Genomic DNA, 20,630 nt, shown 5'->3' with positions numbered 1-20,630 from the left:
AAAATACCATTAAAAGTTAGATTTTAATAACGTACAAAACTACATGAGTCACCAAGAAAGAGTATTCATTCTTCTCTGATCTTGTATATATGACCTTGTAGTATAGAGTATACGAGTCCCATTATTTGTGACTCTCATTAGTAATGGAGTCCATCTCCATTTATCTGCAGCTAGCGCCAGTATCCTGTCTGGTGAGCGCTCATCTTATTATACACTTCTAGTCTAATCTTGTCATCTAGAGGTGCTATACATGGCATTGATTAGAACGACAAAGGAAAGCATTCTATATCCATTTCTATGACTAAAGATGGATGAAATTACCCCATTAGACAAGACAGACAATGCAGACCCATTCAGTATATATAGTCCAATAATAATACACACACACACACACACGCACACACACACACACACACACACACACACACACACATACATATTAGTGATGAGCGGGTTCGGTTTCTCGGAAACCGAACCCCCCCGAACTTCACCCTTTTTACACGGGTCCGAGCCATACTCGGATTCTCCCGTATGGCTCGGTTAACCCAAGCGCGCCCGAACGTCATCATCCCGCTGTCGGATTCTCGCGAGATTCGGATTCTATATAAGCAGCCGCGCGTCGCCGCCATTTTCACTCGTGCATTGGAAATGTTAGGGAGAGGACGTGGCTGGTGTCCTCTCCGTTTATTCATTGTTGAGTTGATGCAAATATTTGTGCTTGCTTATATCATTGTGGGGACTGGGGAGCAGCTTTATATTAATATAGGAGGAGTACAGTGCAGAGTTTTGCTGATCAGTGACCACCAGTTTTATCCGTTCTCTGCCTGAAAAAAAACACTCCATATCTGTGCTCAGTGTGCTGCATATATCTGTGCTCACACTGCTTAATTGTGGGGACTGGGGAGCACCTGTATTATATAGCAGGAGTACAGTGCAGAGTTTTGCTGACAGTGACCACCAGTATACGTTGTCTGCCTGAAAAACACTCCATATCTGTGCTCAGTGTGCTGCTTTATTGTGGGGACTGGGGAGTCGGGACCACCAGTATAATATTATATAGGAGGAGTACAGTGCAGAGTTTTGCTGACACAGTGACCACCAGTATATATAGCAGTACGGTACGGAAGGCCACTGCTGTACCTACCTCTGTGTCGTCATTAAGTATACTATCCATCTACATTCTAATTCTATACCTGTGGTGCATTTTAGTTTTGCAGTTTGCTGACACAGTGACCACCAGTATATATAGCAGTACGGTACGGAAGGCCACTGCTGTACCTACCTCTGTGTCGTCATTAAGTATACTATCCATCTACATTCTATACCTGTGGTGCATTTCAGTTGTGCAGTTTGCTGACACAGTGACCACCAGTATATATAGCAGTACGGTACGGAAGGCCATTGCTGTACCTACCTCTGTGTCGTCATTAAGTATACTATCCATCTACATTCTATACCTGTGGTGCATTTCAGTTGTGCAGTTTGCTGACACAGTGACCACCAGTATATATAGCAGTACGGTACTGAAGGCCACTCCTGTACCTACCTCTGTGTCGTCAAGTATACTATACATCTACATTCTATACCTGTGGTGCATTTCAGTTGTGCAGTTTGCTGACACAGTGACCACCAGTATATATAGCAGTACGGTACGGAAGGCCACTGCTGTATCTACCTCTACATTCTATACCTGTGGTATACCTCATTTTTCTTTGCATCATGTGCTGTTTGGGGACAATTTTTTTGAAGTGCCATCCTGCCTGACACTGCAGTGCCACTCCTAGATGGGCCAGGTGTTTGTGTCGGCCACTTGTGTCGCTTAGATTAGCCATCCAGCGACCTCGGTGCAAATTTTAGGACTAAAAATAATATTGTGAGGTGTGAGGTGTTCAGAATAGACTGGAAATGAGTGGAAATTATGGTTATTGAGGTTAATAATACTATGGTATCAAAATGACCCCCAAATTCTATGATTTAAGCTGTTTTTTAGGGTTTTTGGAAAAAAACACCCGAATCCAAAACACACCCGAATCCGACAAAAAATTTTCGGTGAGGTTTTGCCAATACGCGTCTGAATCCAAAACCAAAACACAAAACCCGAAAAATGTCCGGTGCACATCACTAATATATATATATACCACTATTGGGTGTGCGGGTGCGTATATCAGAGTGCAACCGCACACCCAAGATTGCTATAACTATCATACATATATATATATATATATATAAAACTGGCAAAAGTGAGGCGGCACTCTCGGAGACTTTCAAGTGAACAGATAAAGTGTATCCACTGCAACAACTTCAACGTTTCGCGGACGTGCTCCCCTTCATCAGGACGTCCCCGAAACGTTGAAGTTGTTGCAGCGAATACACTTTAACTGCTAACTTGAAAGTCTCCGAGTGCCCCCTCATTTTTGCCAGTTGTATGTGGGGATGCCATACCCCAGTGAAAGGCACCTGAGCCAGCTAGCCTCGGGGGGCCACCAGAGTGCAGACGTAGTGGAGTGCATATATATATATATATATATATATATATACGTTATGGTAAGAACTTACCGTTGATAACGTGATTTCTCTTATGTCCACAGGTATCCACAGGATAACATTGGGATATTGTCGAGCGACAGCGAAAATGGCACCAACACGGTCACGAGCTTTCTGGCCTCCCAGGATGCATTGGGGCCTCCACTATATAGTCCCGCCCACTGACTCAGTCAGATCAGTACTTTCCACAGCGCTTTTAGGCAGGAACATTAGGTAGAGACCTGTACAGGCGATAAGAACACACATGCACACCCTTCCATACAAGAAGGAAGAGGTTTTAGTGATTGTCTAGATCCTCAAATCAGATGCGTCAGGGTGGGATCCCTGTGGATACCTGTGGACATAAGAGAAATCACGTTATCAACGGTAAGTTCTTACCATAACGTATATTTCTCTGGCTGGGTCCACAGGATTATCCACAGGATAACATTGGGATTCCCAAAGCCATTTTAGTGGTGGGGACGCTCCTGATTGCACAGGAGGACCTTTCGCCCGAAGTCTGCGTCATGAGAGGCAAAAGTATCCAAGGCATAATGTCTGATGAATGTGTTTATGGAAGACCATGTGGCTGCCCTACATATCTGTTCTGCTGAAGCACCCTGTTGTGTTGCCCAAGAAGGACCTACCTTACGTGTAGAGTGTGCAGAGACATTAGCCGGAATAGGGAGATCTGCATGAGAATAAGCTTCTGCTATTACCATTCGGAGCCATCTCGCCAGCGTCTGTTTACTAGCAGGCCATCCTCTTCTATGGAATCCGTAGAGGATGAAGAGAGAATCTGTTTTCCTGATGGCACTAGTACGATCTATGTAGATTCTTAAAACCCGGACCACGTCCAGCGACACTTCTCCCGCAGATAGTCCCGATATCTGAAAAGCTGGGACTACAATTTCTTCATTCAGGTGAAACTTTGATACCACCTTTGGAAGATAGCTAGATCTCGTTCTGAGAACTGCTCTGTCTGGGAAAAAACTTAGGAAAGGAGACTTACATGATAATGCTCCCAAATCTGACACTATTCTGGCTGACGCCATTGCCAGTAAAAAAAGAACTTTAACCGTTAACCACTAAGATCTGCTCTCTCAAGTGGTTCAAACAAAGGACCCTGGAGAAATTTAAGAACTAAATTCAAATCCCAGGGAGCTGCAGGAGGAACAAATGGAGGTTGAATATGTACTACTCCTTGGAAAAATGTATGTACATCCTGTAAATCAGCAATCTTCTGCTGAAACCATACAGTCAACGCCGAGACTTGCACCCTCAAGGAAGCCACTTTCAACCCTTTATCCAATCCTGCCTGAAGGAAATCCAAAATCCTAGCTACTTTAAAAGATCCCGGATTGTAATTTTTTCCAGTACACCAGTGAATATAGGCTTGCCATATTCTATGATACACACGGGCCGAAGAAGGCTTTCTTGCTCTAAGCATGGTTTGGATTACTTGTTTCGAAAATCCTTTAGCCTCTAAGATAGAGGTTTCAACAGCCACGCCGTCAAAGATAGGCGATCCAGATGACTGTGATAACAAGGACCCTGCATTAACAGATCTGGACGTTGAGGGAGCAGTATCGGTGCTTCCACGGACATTCTCAACAGATCTGTGTACCAATGCCTTCTTGGCCAAGCTGGAGCTATTAGAATGATTGCTCCTTTTGCCTGTTTTATCTTTCTCACTACTCTGGGTAACAGAGATATTGGAGGGAACAGATATGCCAGATGAAACCTCCATGCTACTGACAGTGCGTCTACCAGGACCGCTCCTGGGTCCCTTGTTCTTGATCCGTACCTCGGAACTTTGTTGTTTAGACGAGACGCCATAAGGTCTATCTCCGGTAGACCCCATCTGTTCACCAGTGTCTGAAACACTTCTGGGTGAAGTGCCCATTTGGTTTCCTGAATGGTGTGCCGACTGAGAAAATCCGCTTCCCAATTTAGTACACCCGGGACAAATACTGCTGACAATGGAGATGGAGTGCTGCCCATTTTAGAATGGGAGTTACTTCCTCCATCAGACTCTTGCTGTGAGTTCCTCCTTGATGATTGAGGTATGCTACTGCCGTCGCATTGTCGGAGCGGATTTGGACTGGTCTTCCTTGTAGATTGTCCTTTGCCTGAATTAGAGCCAAGTAAACGGCCCTTATCTCCAACAGATTTATTGGCAGGCGACTTTCCCTTGTGGTCCATTTTCCCTGGAACCATAGGCTTCCGAGTACCGCCCCCCAGCCTTGCAGGCTGGCATCTGTTGTCAGGACTTGCCACTCTTTTATCCAAAAGGGTCTCCCCTTGTTTAAATGGTCTGTCTGTAGCCGCCACGCTAGAGACCTTTTTACCTTTACTGGAATCTTTATCATCTGTTTCTTTATCGTCTGATGATTTCCGTTCCATTTGGTCAGAATAAGGTGCTGCAATGGTCTGGAGTGGAATTGCGCATATTCCACCATGTCGAAGGTTGATACCATCAGACCCAACAGTTGCATTGCTGCATGGACTGACATTGTCTGGGCTTGCAACACTTCCTGAGCCATGACCTGCACCTTGACTATCTTTTTCTCTGGTAAGAGAACTTTCTGTAGGTCTGAATCAAATATGGCCCCCAAATGAACCATCCGCTGTGACGGATTCAGGGATGACTTCTCCCAATTTATGAGCCACCCGTGTCTCTGTAAACAAACTATCGTCTGTTGAAGATGGCTCAACAGTAAATCTTGCGACTGTGCTAAGATTAACAGGTCGTCGAGGTATGGGATTATTCTTATCCCCTTCTTGCGCAGACAAGCTGCCATAACCACCATGATCTTGGTAAACACACTGGGTGTTGTAGCTAGCCCGAAAGGCAGAGCTTGGAACTGGAAATGTTCCTGGAGGATGGCAAACCTTAGGTAACACTGATGTGACAGTGCCATAGGCACATGTAGGTAAGCATCCCGTACATCCAGAGATACCATGTAATCTCCCGGTTCCATAGCCAACATTATGGAGCGTAACGTCTCCATGTGGAACTTCGGGATCCATATGTATTTGTTCAACATTTTCAGATTTAGAATTGGTAGATATGACCCATTTGGTTTCTGGATTAGAAATAGATTGGAGTAATACCCCTGTCCCTTTTGTGATGGAGGTACTGGGACAATCACACCTGACTGCAGTAATTTTTGGACTGCTTCTCGCAGGGCATTGGCCTTCGACTCTATATGAGACGGGCTGGTGCAAATAAATCTTTGAGGAGGCTGCCTCCTGAACGGGAACCCATACCCCTGAGATACTACCTTCTGCACCCAGGCATCTGCTGTTGACTGTTGCCATATGTGTGCAAATTGAAGGCGTCGGCCCCCAACCCTGGAATCCTCCAGGCGGAGGCCCGTCTCTTCAGGCTGAGGGTTTCTGTTCAGGTTTGGAAGCTGGCTTTTTGCTAGCCCACTGCTTCCTACCCCTGGATTTAAACTGGGGTTGTTTAGGCTCCTCTTTTGCTTTCGCTTTGCTTTGCCAACGAAAAGAGTGAAATTTTAAACCCTTGGACTTAGGGTTATAGGTAGCCGGAAATCTGACCTTTTTCGATTCAGCCTCTGATTCTAGGATATCCGATAAAGGTTTTCCAAATAATATATTACCCACAAAAGGCAATGCTTCCAATTCTTTCTTGGATTCCGCATCTGCCTTCCAGGTACGTAGCCAAATTGCTCTGCGAGCGACTACTGCCAAGGCTGAAGCTTTAGAAGCAACTGTACCTACATCAATAGCTGCTTCTTCCAAATACTTGGCAGATTGTCTTCAACGGCAAAAACGATCCTCTTGCTCCCCAGTAGGAGAAGGGATGCTGTTCTCTAGTTCCTCTATCCATTCGCCCATAGCCTTTGCCGAAGCCATAGCAGGTCTTACCACTGCTCCTACTAGAGAAAAAATATTTTTCAAAAGGCTCTCTACCCTTCTGTCTGTGACATCATTCAAAGAGGTAGATGACAGTGGTAAAGCAGATTTATGCACGAGTCGCAGAACATGTGCATCTACTTTTGGAGGAACTTCTCTCTTCGAACAATCCCCAGCAGGAAATGGATAATAAGAATCCCATCTCTTAGGAATCTTATACTTTTTACTGGGCGCTGCCCAAGACTCATCCATCATTTCCGTCAACTCATCTGACGCTGGAAATTCAGCTTTCACTGATTTTGTTAAATACAGGTGCTTTTGCTTTTAACGCTGTCTTGGCTGGCTCTTCCAAAGAAAGCACAGCCTTCACGGCATTAATAAGTTCAGCTACATCTTCTGAACTAAAGCTCTGCGACTGATCATCATACGGAGTTGAATCTATTGTTTCCTCATCATCATCCGATGTATCATCTTGTGTAGTCTGCCACACAGACGTATCTGTCTTAGTCTTACCTGCCCATTGGTTGCTTGTAGAGGCTACTGGAACCAAACCATAGGAGGGGAGCTGCATGTATGGGTTCATAGTGTAACCTAACCCTTGAGGTGGTGCTACCGGAGCTAACCTGTCCACTATTGAAGACAGAGTCTTTGCGAACATATTTGTTGAACCAACTCCTGTTTTTTACTTCGCTGAAAAGCGAAACAGTTTGCACACAAACCCTCATAAGTGACCAATTGATTCATATCAATTACCCCTGACTTACAAGATAAGCATGTTAGGGCTATAGGAGTGCTTGATAAATTCTCCTCATCACTTTTGCCGCTCACAGACATGGTATTAACCTGTTATCGACTACACAATTTGTGACTGAAAAACACCCTATATGTCAGTATATAGAGGTGAGATCAATCTGACCACAGTGCACCTGATTTGAGGGTCAGAACAGGACTGACATTACACAGAAAAGTCAGCACACATACTAGCAGTCAGTCACATGTTAAAGCATTAGACATTGTCATATGAGAATACAACCTCCATAATAACTTATACATAAGTAGGAAAATTGTACTTCTGTTTTAACTGGTTCTATTTTCAACATAACATGCAGAAAACACAGTAATATACAGGTCTCATATGCAATAGGTACTAAAAATTAACAATGCATACTAAGAAGTAGAGAGAATTTCTAGTACTGTATACCCTGCCTCCAGAGAGCGGGATACAGGGAGACTCACCACACTTCCATATCCAAACAAATACGCTCGTAAGACGCTGAGTGGATTCAGACGCTACTAGTGTACACTGCCGCTCTTGATAACTGATAACGGACACGGACGCTCACCAACGGACACGGACGCTGAGCGACTTCCACGTGTATGCAGACACTAAGGCCTGCGACTCGGTCTGGGCGGGTTTATATCCAGTGTACACAACCGCAGCGTCTAAGCTGCGACCGAGTACCCTCGTGGTAGCGTCTGAGCCGGAAGTGAGGTCATTTAGTTCATGAAACGAGAGACACGCGGGAACTGGCCATGAACTCGGAGGAGGGACGGCCAGGAGAGCGTCTGAATCCCCCCGTTGACTTAAACTCCCAGGATCGCGGCCTCTACCTAGTCCTGGCGCCTATGATCCCCGGGGCGTAGCGCTGTCACACTCGAGATGTTCGGCGCATCAACACACTGTTTGTAGTCTCCACCAATACAGTGTAGCTGTTTCCGGACCCCCCTTGTAAGAGGAAGTCCATAGACTCACCGTCTCCCCATGCTCCGGCCACAGCCTGGTTACGTCTGCTGGACCTGCTAGAACATCCGACACAGACGCCCGTCGAGACAGCACTGATACCCGAAGGTAAGCGTTGTTGCGACCCGGTGGGGAGTTGTTGGAGCGACTCTTTCTAATATGCGTTTAAGACGTTGTTAAGAGAAGTCGCTCTAAAAAAACAATATAGTAAGTCTATAAAAAATAAAATAATAAAAGCTTTAGGCTGCTTTATTCACAGCAGCCCTGTGACCATGCGGCTTCCTGCCGCACCAAGCAAAAAACTGATCTGACTGAGTCAGTGGGCGGGACTATATAGTGGAGGCCCCAATGCATCCTGGGAGGCCAGAAAGTTCGTGACCGTGTTGGTGCCATTTTCGCTGTCGCTCGACAATATCCCAATGTTATCCTGTGGATAATCCTGTGGACCCAGCCAGAGAATATATATATATATATATATATATATATATATAGCTTATAAAATGGTCCCTGTTGTGACAACATACAGTAGTTCTATGTGGAGATAATGTAGAGTGAAACAGATGCTTGCTGATTCTGAAGTGGCTGCTCAGGGAGGTCCTATTCACATTTTTTGACTAGATCATCATTGTACAAATCATTGCCCTTATTTATCAGTGAGTGATAAATTTCAATGTGAGTGATAAATTGCACCAGCCAATTAGCTCCTAACTTCCATGTCACAGGCTGGGTTTGAAAAATTACAAGAGCGGATTGGCTGATGCAATTTATCGCTCAGTGAAATTTATCACTCATTGATAAATAAGGGCACATGTTTGATGAGATCTGATGTGAAATCATTTGAGTTATGTGATAAATTTAACATTTTGGGAAAATTTTCTGTCAGAAATATCTGTCATATACTGAGGCAATGCTGTGCTGCTTCCCTGTGAGCAGTGTCCGTGTAAGCTGTTAGTGTGTAAACATGTGGGGTAATACAGCTATGGCTTTGTGATTAGGCTCAAATTACAGTTGGAAGCAAGGGCGTAGCTACCATATGTGCAGGCAGTGCAGCTGCTATGGGGCCCAGAGCTGAGAGGGGTCCACCTTCCATATCAAAGTTACATGTGTTATATAAATTTTTTGCCATTGGGTCATTTCAAACTTTTTCCTTGGGGCCTGCAATATATCTAGGTATGCCCCTGGACCTGCTTATTGTAGTGTGGTATAAAATGAACTTGTGAGCATTTTAATGTTAAATAACATGAACCGGACCACTGTAATGAGGCACAATATGAACGGGGAACACTACATAGGGTGAACTTAAGCACTACTGCAATTCATAAAAGAAACTAGGGCACTACTATGGGGCATAACATTAAATAAGGCTCTGCTATGGTTCAGAAAATGAAGTAGGGCACTATTATAGGGCATAAAATTAACAACTGCTGTAGAGAAGTGTCTATCTAGAAGCATTGGAACGGGGGCCCTTCAAAATGTTGCTATGGGGCCCACAAAGTTCTGGCTATGTTCCTGGTTGGAAGTAGATCAGGCCTGAGGTGTGTGTTCATTGGGAAATAATGCATGAACATGTTATCTAATGTAGCCAATCATGTTGGTATAATCCGTCTCAATATACCACACCATTTCATAGATTATATATATATATATATATATATATACACACACACACACACTGTGTATATATATATATATATATATATATATATATATATACATACATACATACATACACACACCGTATGTGTGTATATATATATATATATATATATATATAAAGTACTGGTCCGGCACTCTCTGGTGTACAGCTGGTAGTAAGAAGCGCTCCGGTGCCCTCCATCTAGGCCTGCAGCCTGTGTATACGGGAGAATTGAAATAAGGCGGCACTCGGGAGACTTGAACGTGGTGAAACCAATAGGTGCTTTAGTCAACGTTTCGGGGATCGTGACCCCGTCTTCAGGACACACATGTGTCCCCTAATAAAATGTGCTGCGCACGCCTATTACTGGGAGTCAAATTGTCTAGAAACAGCCCTGTTGGAGGTTGCTCTTTAAAGGGGCACAATATGCCTCTGATTTATCTGCTTGCTCACACACAGATATCTAGTTTGTGTAGGTGTCTCCTGGGAGCGCATAGTAAGTGTATACAAAAGTTTACAGGGCAATCCATATAGTTGCGCAGATGTAAAATAAAAGCATTGAGGGTCATTCCAAGTTGTTCGCTTGTTATTTTTTTCCGCTACGGAGCGATTAGTCGCAAACTGCGCATGCGCAATGTACGCAGGGCGACTGCGCCAAGTAAATTAGCACAAAAGTTTGGTATTTTACTCACGGCGTAACGAAGTTTTTTCATCGTTCTGCTGATCGTAGTGTGATTGACAGGAGTTGGGTGTTTCTGGTCGGAAACTGTCCGTTTTCTGGGAGTGTGCGGAAAAACGCAGGCGTTTCAGGGAAAAACGCGGGAGTGGCTGGAGAAACGGGGGAGTGGCATACAATACTGTTTTAATATAGGATTTTAACAAATTCTACTCCGCAAAATAGGTATTCGGTCAAGATCCCGCAGGACGGAATCTCGGCGGTCGGAATACCGACACCGGGATCCCGACCGGCACAATCCCGACATATTCTCCCTCTGTGGGTGTCCCCCCGTCTCCCCCCGCACGCTCAGCACAGATCGCGCTGTGCTGAGCGGCAGGAGAGATGTGTGCTGAGCGGTTCGCCCAGCGGTTAAATGAGCAATCTCACTAGATTGGGCATGCATGCCTAATCTAGAGCCGGCGATAGCGACGCACGGTGCCGTGCATCGCTGTTGCCGGCACCCCTACACACGGAGCGATATGTTCTTAATTTGTGAACATTGCTCCGTGTGTACCCCCCTTTAGACAAACAGGATTAAGGGAGGATCTTCATATAAGAGAGATCGGGCTGTATGGAGTATGCATTGTACTTGTGGTTAAAGTATAGTGATCCTACATCTATCCACCATTGCAGGTGACCTGGTCCTTGAAATACAAATGGTAAAGCCTGCTGATAAAATTTTGCTGCTAGATGACCCAAAACACACAATAGGAAGGGGGAGGGGGGGGGGGGGGGGATTGCATGGTAATGCAAATTGCATCATCCCTCCCAGCTGGGATCCCCTGAAGGAAAGGACCATTAGGCAGGCAAGTATGGTGCAGAGGGACTTAAACACTAGTGAAGCACTTAGCAAATATGGGACCATGGAAATCACGCTCACCGCTTATAAGGCCTTATTCAGAGCTGATCGCAGCACCATGTGCACTGCAGGGGGGGGGGGGGGGGGGTCAGATATAACATGTGCAAAGAGAGTTAGATTTGGGTTGGGTGTGTTTAAACTGAAATCTAAATTGCAGGGTAAAAATAAAACTGCCAGTATTTACCCTGCACAGAAACAAAATAACCTACCCAAATCTAACTCTCTCTGCACATGTTATATCCCTGCAGTGCACTGTGCACATGGTTTTGCCCATTAGATTACAATGTTGCTGCTGCGATCAGGTCTGAATTAGGCCCATACTTGCTAGACAAGAGGAATCTTTTCAAATTCTTTTAGCCACTTGAATTACTTATTTATTTGCTTATGGCCCATACCACAATTTACCTTTTTTTGTGTTTGGCTTCATGTAGATTGTGGTGGTCTTGTGGTTCCCACCTCCCTGAACATTTCTGAGGCTCTCTCTTTTTGGAGTGGAATAACTGAGGAGAACCTAGGTCGACCCCCTGGAAAAGGGTCTGCCTGGATTTGTGGTATAGGGGGGCAATAGAGACCTTGCCCTCTAAGCACATCCTTGCTGCCAGGGTGATTTGTGAATACCCTGTCGTCCTAAGGGAACTTGAGGTTCTGATAGTTGGGGAGTAAAAGTCTTCCTTTTATGAGGACTCACACCCCAGTGCACATTGTGTGCTTGAAATAATACCTAATTTGCTCCATTCTCCACCCCCACCATGTCAATTGCTAATGTGATGTGCAGATCTGCCCTCATTCTATGGTTGTTCATCAACGGCTCTCCCGTAGCTGGTCTATGGTTTCAAACCATCAGTGAGAATCCATCAATGGTTGAGCCATTAATGATCCAACAGGATACATACACGGCCCCTGGCCACCATTAGCCATCAGAACTTCGACCCTGATGTACACTATTGGTGGTCATCAAATCAATGACACAACTATTTGCCACTGCCATCAGGCTATCAAAGGTTGCTAACCAGCAATGGTGGATGGCGTTCTTTACTGTATACAGTGACGCGATCTTTGAACCTTTCAATTAGCTTATTTCTCAGGCCCTTCCAGTTCCAAACCGAGAACACTCATATAAGCAGGAAATAAATACTGCAAAAGGTGCTCTGACTGTAATGTATCAGAATGGCGTTATAAAATAGGCTATTATCTGATATACCAAAATCACACCTAATCACCTAAAATACCACTTCCCTAAATATAGTAGGACATTTTCATTTTGCCTACAGTGGTATCAGACACAAATAGTGACTACTGGGAGGTACAGTATAGATTAGATGCCTCTTCATATTTCATCAACTTGTATATTCAATTTAGTGGCCATGTTAAATGCAACATATCATTAAAGAAATCTAATAGAATAGAGGATATATTAAAGAGACCAATTGTTGAAGATGTTCTATATCAATATATTACTGATAACCTGAGGTTATCTCTGTGTTTATCCCAAACAGACATTGCAGACATCAAATAAACACAATGTCTTTCTTGCTTCCTTATTAGCAAAAGGCGGCAGAACAATTAGCTAAAATAAAATGAAAAGTAGATGATTAGCAATGTGCTTGTAACCACAAAGGTTTCTAAATTGCCATGTCACAAACAATTATGTACACAACACTCACCCTTTGTGTATCTGGATATAATGAAACTATGAGATTGTTAATACTGTTTGTGCTCACTGAAATAGACCCGTGGAACTTGGAGGGGTATTATAGAAAACAAAAAACCTCAATCTAAAATTTTAAGAAATGAAGCATGAAGATGATATAAATTGTTCAGTTGTATATCTTTCAACCACTAAATGGGAATTTACCAAATCATTCTGTAACAGAAGTCATATATTTAGGTCAGGAAAAAAATCTTAAATTGCAAACCAAAGTATGTCAGTCCACTGTGATGCCAATCGTCCTGTCCAGCATATGAAGCTAGTCATTCTCTGTGACATTAATGGTCCTGTCCAGCATATGAAGCTAGTCATTCTCTGTGACATTAATGGTCCTGTCCAGCATATGAAGCTACCCATTCACTGTGACTCCAATGGTCCTGTCCAGCATATGAAGCTACCCATTCACTGTGACTCCAATGGTCCTATCCAGCATATGAAGCTAGTTATTCTCTGTGACATTAATGGTCCTGTCCAGCATATGACGCTACCCAGTCACTGTGACTCCAATAGTCCTTGTCCTGCGATGGGCATCCCCCAGCATGCATTCACGAGGAATGCAAATTCTCCAACTTGAATCAGGCCCTATACAGGTTGAGTATCCCATTTCCAAATATTCCAAAATACTGAATATTCTGAAATACGGAATTGTTTGAGTGGGACTAATATAGTGAAGCCTTTGTTTTCTTTTTTTGTGCAAACTGTTTTTATTAGTTAAAGCAGCAGACAAAACATTACAGCAATGCTTTTCAAAAACAAAAGGAGGGAGAACAAAAACATCACATTACATATATACGTCAGTACGCTACACATAGAGCGCCCTTAGTAGAAAAATAATCTGTCTGCATTACTGACAACATTAAAACTTATAAAAGAGGAATATATTAACAAAACAGCATGGAAAAATGGGAAAGAGGAACAAGAGAGAGAAGAAAAGAGGGAGAGAGGAGAAGCAAGGGAAAATTAGGGTGGGCAGAGTCAGGTGTGAGAGTCTGCGCAGTAGGGGCAGTCTATTTGGGGGACGGAGGGGCGTCTCCCACCAATTATGAGTCTAAGCCATATTATAGAGACATCATCGTCGGAATATATGGATATGAGCATGGATACGGGTATAAATATGAGTATATTTATAATTATGAGGGGGGTTATGTCGTCATGTAGGACCGATACAGCGGTGTGTCCTTAAAGTCGTACCAGGGAAACCAAATAGCTATGAAATTAACTGTTTTCCCAGATGAGAAGGAGACAAGGTCTTCCATGTCTAAAAAGTAATCAACCTTTGTGAACCATAATTTAATCGAGGGTGGAGAGGTGGATCTCCAGAGGGTTGGAACCACCGCTTTAGCTGCGTTGCTAAGGTGTCTTAACAGGGAATGTTTGTAGGAGTGTGTTCCTGCGGGGGTGTGATTGAGGAGCCAGAAACCTGGGTCTTTCGGGATCTCATCTCCCACTATCTGTTCGGTGCATTTAAATACCTCTGCCCAGAATGGAGTTATAAGAGGGCAATCCCACCAAATATGTATAAAACTCCCTGGGGCGTTTTTGCATCTCCAACACAGATTTGAGAGAGAGGGGAACATTTTATTGAGAACACGAGGAGTCCTATACCACCTATATATAAGTTTATAGAGGGTCTCTAATGTCGATATGCATAGAGAACTCGCCTGGGCGTTCTTAAATACGGAATCCCAGTTAATCTGCGTAGGTAGCCCCGACAATTCATTCTCCCAGGAAGCCAGAAAGGTAGGAGGTTGTGGGAAAAAGTTTTCCATAATCATCGTATAGATTTGTGAGATAGTATGTGTGGGAGAACTGGGAGAGGTGCATAGTTTTTCAAACCCGGTGAGGTCCCTAGTTATGTCAGAGAGGTTCTTAGAAGATGATATGAAATGGTGAACCTGCAGGAACCTCCAAAACTCAGCACTATGTAGGTTCCAAGAAGACTGAACATCTGAAAAGGAGCGCACCCTGCCCGAGCTCACCAGCTGACCAACTCTAAAAATCCCGACTTCCGCCCATGGGGCGAAAGCAGTCCCTCGATAGCCAGGGGCAAATTCTGAGTTATAGAGAAGGGAGGTTAGGGGGGACCATTTTGAGGATATATGGCTCTGGGATCTTAGCGCGGCCCATAATTTGAGCGTGGGAGAGACCGTGGGGTGTGAAACCCTCGGGAGAGTAGGAAGCCAAGGTGCAATTTCAATATAATGTGGGAGACAGCCCTCCTCTCGGAGGACCCATTGTTTGCGGTCTTTGGCACGTGTCCATTCCAGAATCCTATTCAAGTGCACCGCGTGGTAGTAGTTAGAAATATGTGGGAGTTGTTGCCCCCCTTGATGTTTTCTCCTGAACAAAATGTCGTGTTTGAACCTGGGTGTTTTATTACCCCATACAAATGCGCGGATAAGACTCTGGACGTCACGGAGCCAGAGCAGGGGGATGTGTATCGGAAGGGTCTGGAGAAAGAATAAAATCCTAGGGAGGGCATTGATTTTGACAACGTTAATCCTTCCGAACCAGGATAGTCTTAGTTTCTTCCATTTCAGGAAGTCTAGGCGAAGCCTAGTCAATAAGGGTTTAAAATTTAGGTAGAACAATTTGGATAAATCGTTGGTCAGTAACACCCCCAAATATTTTAGTTTATGATCGTGCCAGGTGAAAGGGAATGCATGTTTCAGGCTTTCTACTATAGCAGGAGGAGTAGTTAAATTCATGGCAATAGATTTGGAATAATTTATTTTGAAGTTAGAGAGGGCTCCAAACCTCTCAAACTCCGCCATCAAGTTTGGTAAAGAGGTGACCGGATTTGTGATTATGGCGAGTAGATCATCGGCATATAATGCCAGTTTGTATTCGGTCCCCCTTACCAACAAACCCGAAATACTTGGGTTAGCCCTAATACTTCGGGCTAATGTTTCCATGCAAAGGACAAAGAGCAATGGGGATAATGGGCATCCCTGTCGTGTGCCGTTGGGAATTGGAAAGGAGTCAGAAAGGGAGCCATTAATCCTAATTTTGGCGGACGGGGAGGTATAGAGGGATAGGATTCTGTGAAGACAGACATTACCAAGTCCCAGATGTTTCAGTATACCAGTCAGAAAGTCCCAGTCCACTCTGTCAAATGCTTTTTCGGCATCGGTTGACAGTAGGATTGATGGGGATGAAAGCTGGCCGGCATAGTGAATCATGTTGAGCACTTTAGAGGTATTGTCCCTGGCTTCTCGGCCTAAAACAAATCCAGCTTGATCTCCATGTATCAAGCCAGGTAATAATAGTTTAAGGCGGCTTGCAGTCAATTTAGCGAAAAGTTTTATATCTATATTTAATAGTGAGATTGGCCGGTAACTGGAGCAAAGGCTGGGGTCTTTACCCTCCTTGGGTAGAACTGCAATATGGGCTTCGAGTGATTGTGGGGAGAAAGGCGATTGATCTGATATGGTGTTAAAGGCTCTTGTGAGTATAGGGACTAATTTCTCTTTAAAAGCTTTGTAATAGGCAATAGTATATCCATCAGGGCCGGGACTCTTGCCATTGGGAGAGGATTCAATAACTTTCTGAACCTCCTCAGTAGAAAACGGGGCATCAAGATCTTCTACTTCTTTTGTGGTTAGCGTGGGGAAATGTAAGGCCCGTAAGTAGTCAGCTATGGCTGTTTGATGGGACGACCTGTCAATTCTTCCGGTTGGACCAGAGAGGTTATACAGAGTGGAATAATATGTTCTGAAGGCCCTGGCTATGTGGGGTGTCTGGTGTTGGGATTGGCCATGATTATTCTTAATTGTATGAATAAAAGTAAGAGCACGTTGTTCTCTAAGTGCTTTGGCTAGTAGTTTTCCAGGCTTATTGCCCCATTGATAGTATCTGCTACGACACTTCCTATAGGAAAACTTGACTCCATCAGAGAGTAACTTATTCAGATCTGCCCTAGCAGTTTCGAGATCAGCATAGTGTTGTGGGGTTTGGGATTTTTTGTGTAGAAGCTCGAGAGATTGTATCTTAAACAGTAAATCACCTCGAAGTTTCTCTCTCTGCTTTTTGCGGAAGGATCCTATTTGAACACAAACCCCCCTGATGACACATTTGTGAGCTTCCCAGACTGAGACTTTGGAAATGTCATTTAAGTCGTTAGTACAAATGTAAGAGTCTAGAGCGTTATCGATTCGGGACTTACAGTCTGCGTCCTGCAGGAAAGTGTCGTTAAAACGCCAGGACCATTGGCGATGTGTATTGGGAGGTAAGCGTAGGGTGAGGTTAACTGGGGCATGATCTGACCAAACAATCTGTCCTATAGAGGCATCAGACAGAAGATGTAAATGTCGGTGACTCAAAAATAAGTAATCAATTCTGGAATATGTCTGGTGCGGGTGTGAGAAAATGGAGTAATCTATATCAGTAGGGTGTGTCAGTCTCCATGTATCGATCAGCTGGTGGTCGAGCAGGGCACGTCTCATTCCCCTATGCTCCTTCTCTGGCCTGCAGGAAATCTTTTAAGAATTGTCCTGGCGGGGATCCAGGGTCCAATTCAGGTCACCTCCCATCACGACCACCCCTTCTAAAAGAGGTTCCGCGTCTTCTAGGACTGAGGATATAAAGGAAGGTTGTTTAGCGTTAGGAGCATATATATTCAAGAAAGAGAAACGTTGGCCATGTATGTCGCATTTCACCAGCAACCCCCTACCTTCAGCTATTCTGTGGGAGGCAACATTGAGGACAGGCAGATGGCGAGCCAATAATATGGCCACGCCTAGTGTCTTACCGGCAGAATTATTAGACAGGAAAACATGCGGATAATAGTGACATTTTAGGGACGGCACGTGTCCTATATTGAAGTGTGTTTCCTGAATAAAAGCAACGTAAATTTTCTCATCTCTAAGCCATATGAGAAGTTTAGACCTTTTTTCAGGAACATTCAGCCCTTTGACATTAAGGGTAGTTACGTGTAGATCATTCACCCCCATTATCAGACGGATCTAATCGCTTCACATTAGTCTTCTCTACGGCAGACCCTGGGGAAGGTGAGGGGAGAACAGCAAGGGGGGGGGTAGGAAAAAGGAGAAAGCAAGGAAAGGGAAAGAAAAAGATGCGGCGTGGGAAACCACGCCAAAAAGTACTTTAACATTAAACAGAAGTGGTACTACTACAAAAAGGACAGCTGCAAAAAGGACAGGAGCGGAATCCTGCCGACTCACGATCCAAAGAGACAGGGGATGCAGCATAGTGGGGTCCTGCGGGGGGCTCAGGACAGCGACGACCCCCAAGATAGAATCTAGATAAATGTATGGTATTACCGAGGTGTGCACTAGGCACAAGTGAAACAAGAAAAAAAAAGATATAAAAATATATAAGTGTACATGTTTGTATAAGAGTGTACAGATTATCCTTAAATTATCGACTCAGGTTTCATGAAACCATAGCATTTGCACATTATTACCCAATTACGAAACCCGATCTCACGTGTGAGCAACACATAACATTATTAAGAGAGAAAAAGACTCAATGTATAACATAGGTAACAAATAAATTTACGTCCACTCTGGACGAGATTTCTCATTCAGGGAGGCTTCGAAAGACGTGGACCAGGAGTAGCTCGCCGCATCCGTGGGGAACGAACTTGCTGCCACGCGTCATCTGGAGGGAGCACAACAGGCAAGTCCGGCAGGTGGTGAAAAGCGTCCCAGTCTGGCACCGCAACTGGAGGGATTCCCAGGATCTTAAAAAAAGCCTGTAAATCCGAAGGCCTAGAGAGACTTGCGACTTTACCGCCATGAGAGACCTGGAGGGAGAAAGGGAAGCCCCATCTGTATTTCAGCTCGAGTTTCCTGAGAGAGTCTGTAAGAGGTTTCAAGGCATGACGTTGTTGTAAGGTCGACCAGGCAAGGTCAGGAAATATCTGAATCTTGTCGCCTTGAAAGTTAATGCTGTCTAGTTGACGGGCCGACCTCATTATTTCCTCTTTTTGGACATAATAATGGAGCCTACAAATCACATCTCGTGGTCTGTCGGAGGGCAAACCCCGAGGACGGAGGGCTCTGTGAGCTCTATCGAATATAATGTCCTTGTTCGGGTCCAGGTCAATAAGTTCTCCAAATATCTTAGATAAGGCGGCTACCAGGTCCGCCTGCTGGACACTCTCAGGTAGGCCCCTGACTCTAATATTATTTCGCCGGCCGCGGTTATCCATATCCTCCATACGTGATTTAAGGAAGGAAATATCGTCCCGTTGGTGAGATAGCACTTCCCGAAATGTAGTCAGAGAATCCACAGTAGATGATTCATGGCGCTCCAGGACATCAACTCGAGTTGCGATTTGAGACATGTCTTGTCGGAGCGCTGTTACTTCCTGAGTGATGGTGGAAAGTAGACGAGTCTCCAAGGCTGAGAAATCTTGTTTCGTAGGAAGTGTCCTTACATGAGACAATATCTCGCTTATCTCCGCAGACAGAGAGAGGGCCTGTGGGGGCACCGGAGTCCCAGGGGATGCCATGTCGTCCACCGGGTCGTGTAAACTCGGGGAGGTCGGGACAGTAGAAGAAGTAGCGGGGGTTGAGGTTGGAGAAGTTAGGAACTGACGCAAATCTGATGAGTGTCGGTTTGCGGGGGATGGGATCGCGTCCGGCTTGGTCTTGGCCTTTTTTTTCTTTATCCCTCTCACCATGAGATCGGTCTTTAAATAAAGCGGTTTAGAATTGCTCTTTCACATATCCTCGGCACTGTGAAGCATGAGGGTCGTCGCCGTGCAAAAGCCCCCATGTGGTCTTAGGGTGGCATCAGGCAGGCAAGCATAAGGTTAGGGACCCATTCGTCCACTTGCAGTGGCAGTATATCCGATATGGCCCGATGGGGGTGTAACTGCGGGACCCCCGGCCACCAAGCAGGGTATCAGCCGACGTAAACGCCTAAATTGGTGGTTGGGTGGATGGATGGATGGATGGGTGGGTGAGGGGGGCACTGTGACAGATTTTATAGTGCACCAAAGCCTGTGTGGCCCAGCCTTATGGGTCCCCCTCCCCTTCCCCTCACTCAGGCGCCTCAAGGTATTAATTTAGGGACTGCAGTCCCGTTCAGCGGCCCCGCAGTAAAGAGATCCCCAGTACCTTCTGATATTTTCAAGATGGCCACGAGCGTCCTCCAGCGCCGTCTCGCTTGTCGGGTTGCCGGGTCCCCGCCGGGCGGGTATGTATAAGCTGGAGCCGGGGACAGGGAGATGCGTCTAGTCGCGGCTGGCGGCCAGCGGCAGCGGAAAGGACAGAGTTCCTGGTGACATCTACGGCCCGAGCAGCGGGTCCCGGAGCCGTCCCCGGCCTAAAGCTCAACTCGAGGCCCCGGCTTCTCCTAGCCCCGTAGGCCGCAATCCGCGGGAGCAGTTAAAACTGCTCCCCGATTCCGCGGCACTTCAGGGGTCCTAGCCGGGGGGCACAAGGAGGGTAGCAGAGAAGGTGGGGTTATTAAGGAGGCACAGAAGGGAGGAAAATGATCAGTTTGGGCTGAGGGACTCGGGAGCTCCCACCAGACACCTCTGCCTCCTTCAGCATCCAGACCACGCCCCCAACCTTTGTTTTCTGAATG

The sequence above is a fragment of the Pseudophryne corroboree genome, chromosome 9 (genome assembly GCF_028390025.1).
Source record: "Pseudophryne corroboree isolate aPseCor3 chromosome 9, aPseCor3.hap2, whole genome shotgun sequence".
Taxonomy (NCBI): Eukaryota; Metazoa; Chordata; class Amphibia; order Anura; family Myobatrachidae; genus Pseudophryne; species Pseudophryne corroboree.
The sequence above is the reverse complement of the archived record's forward strand: the minus strand, read 5'-3'. Positions refer to the sequence as shown.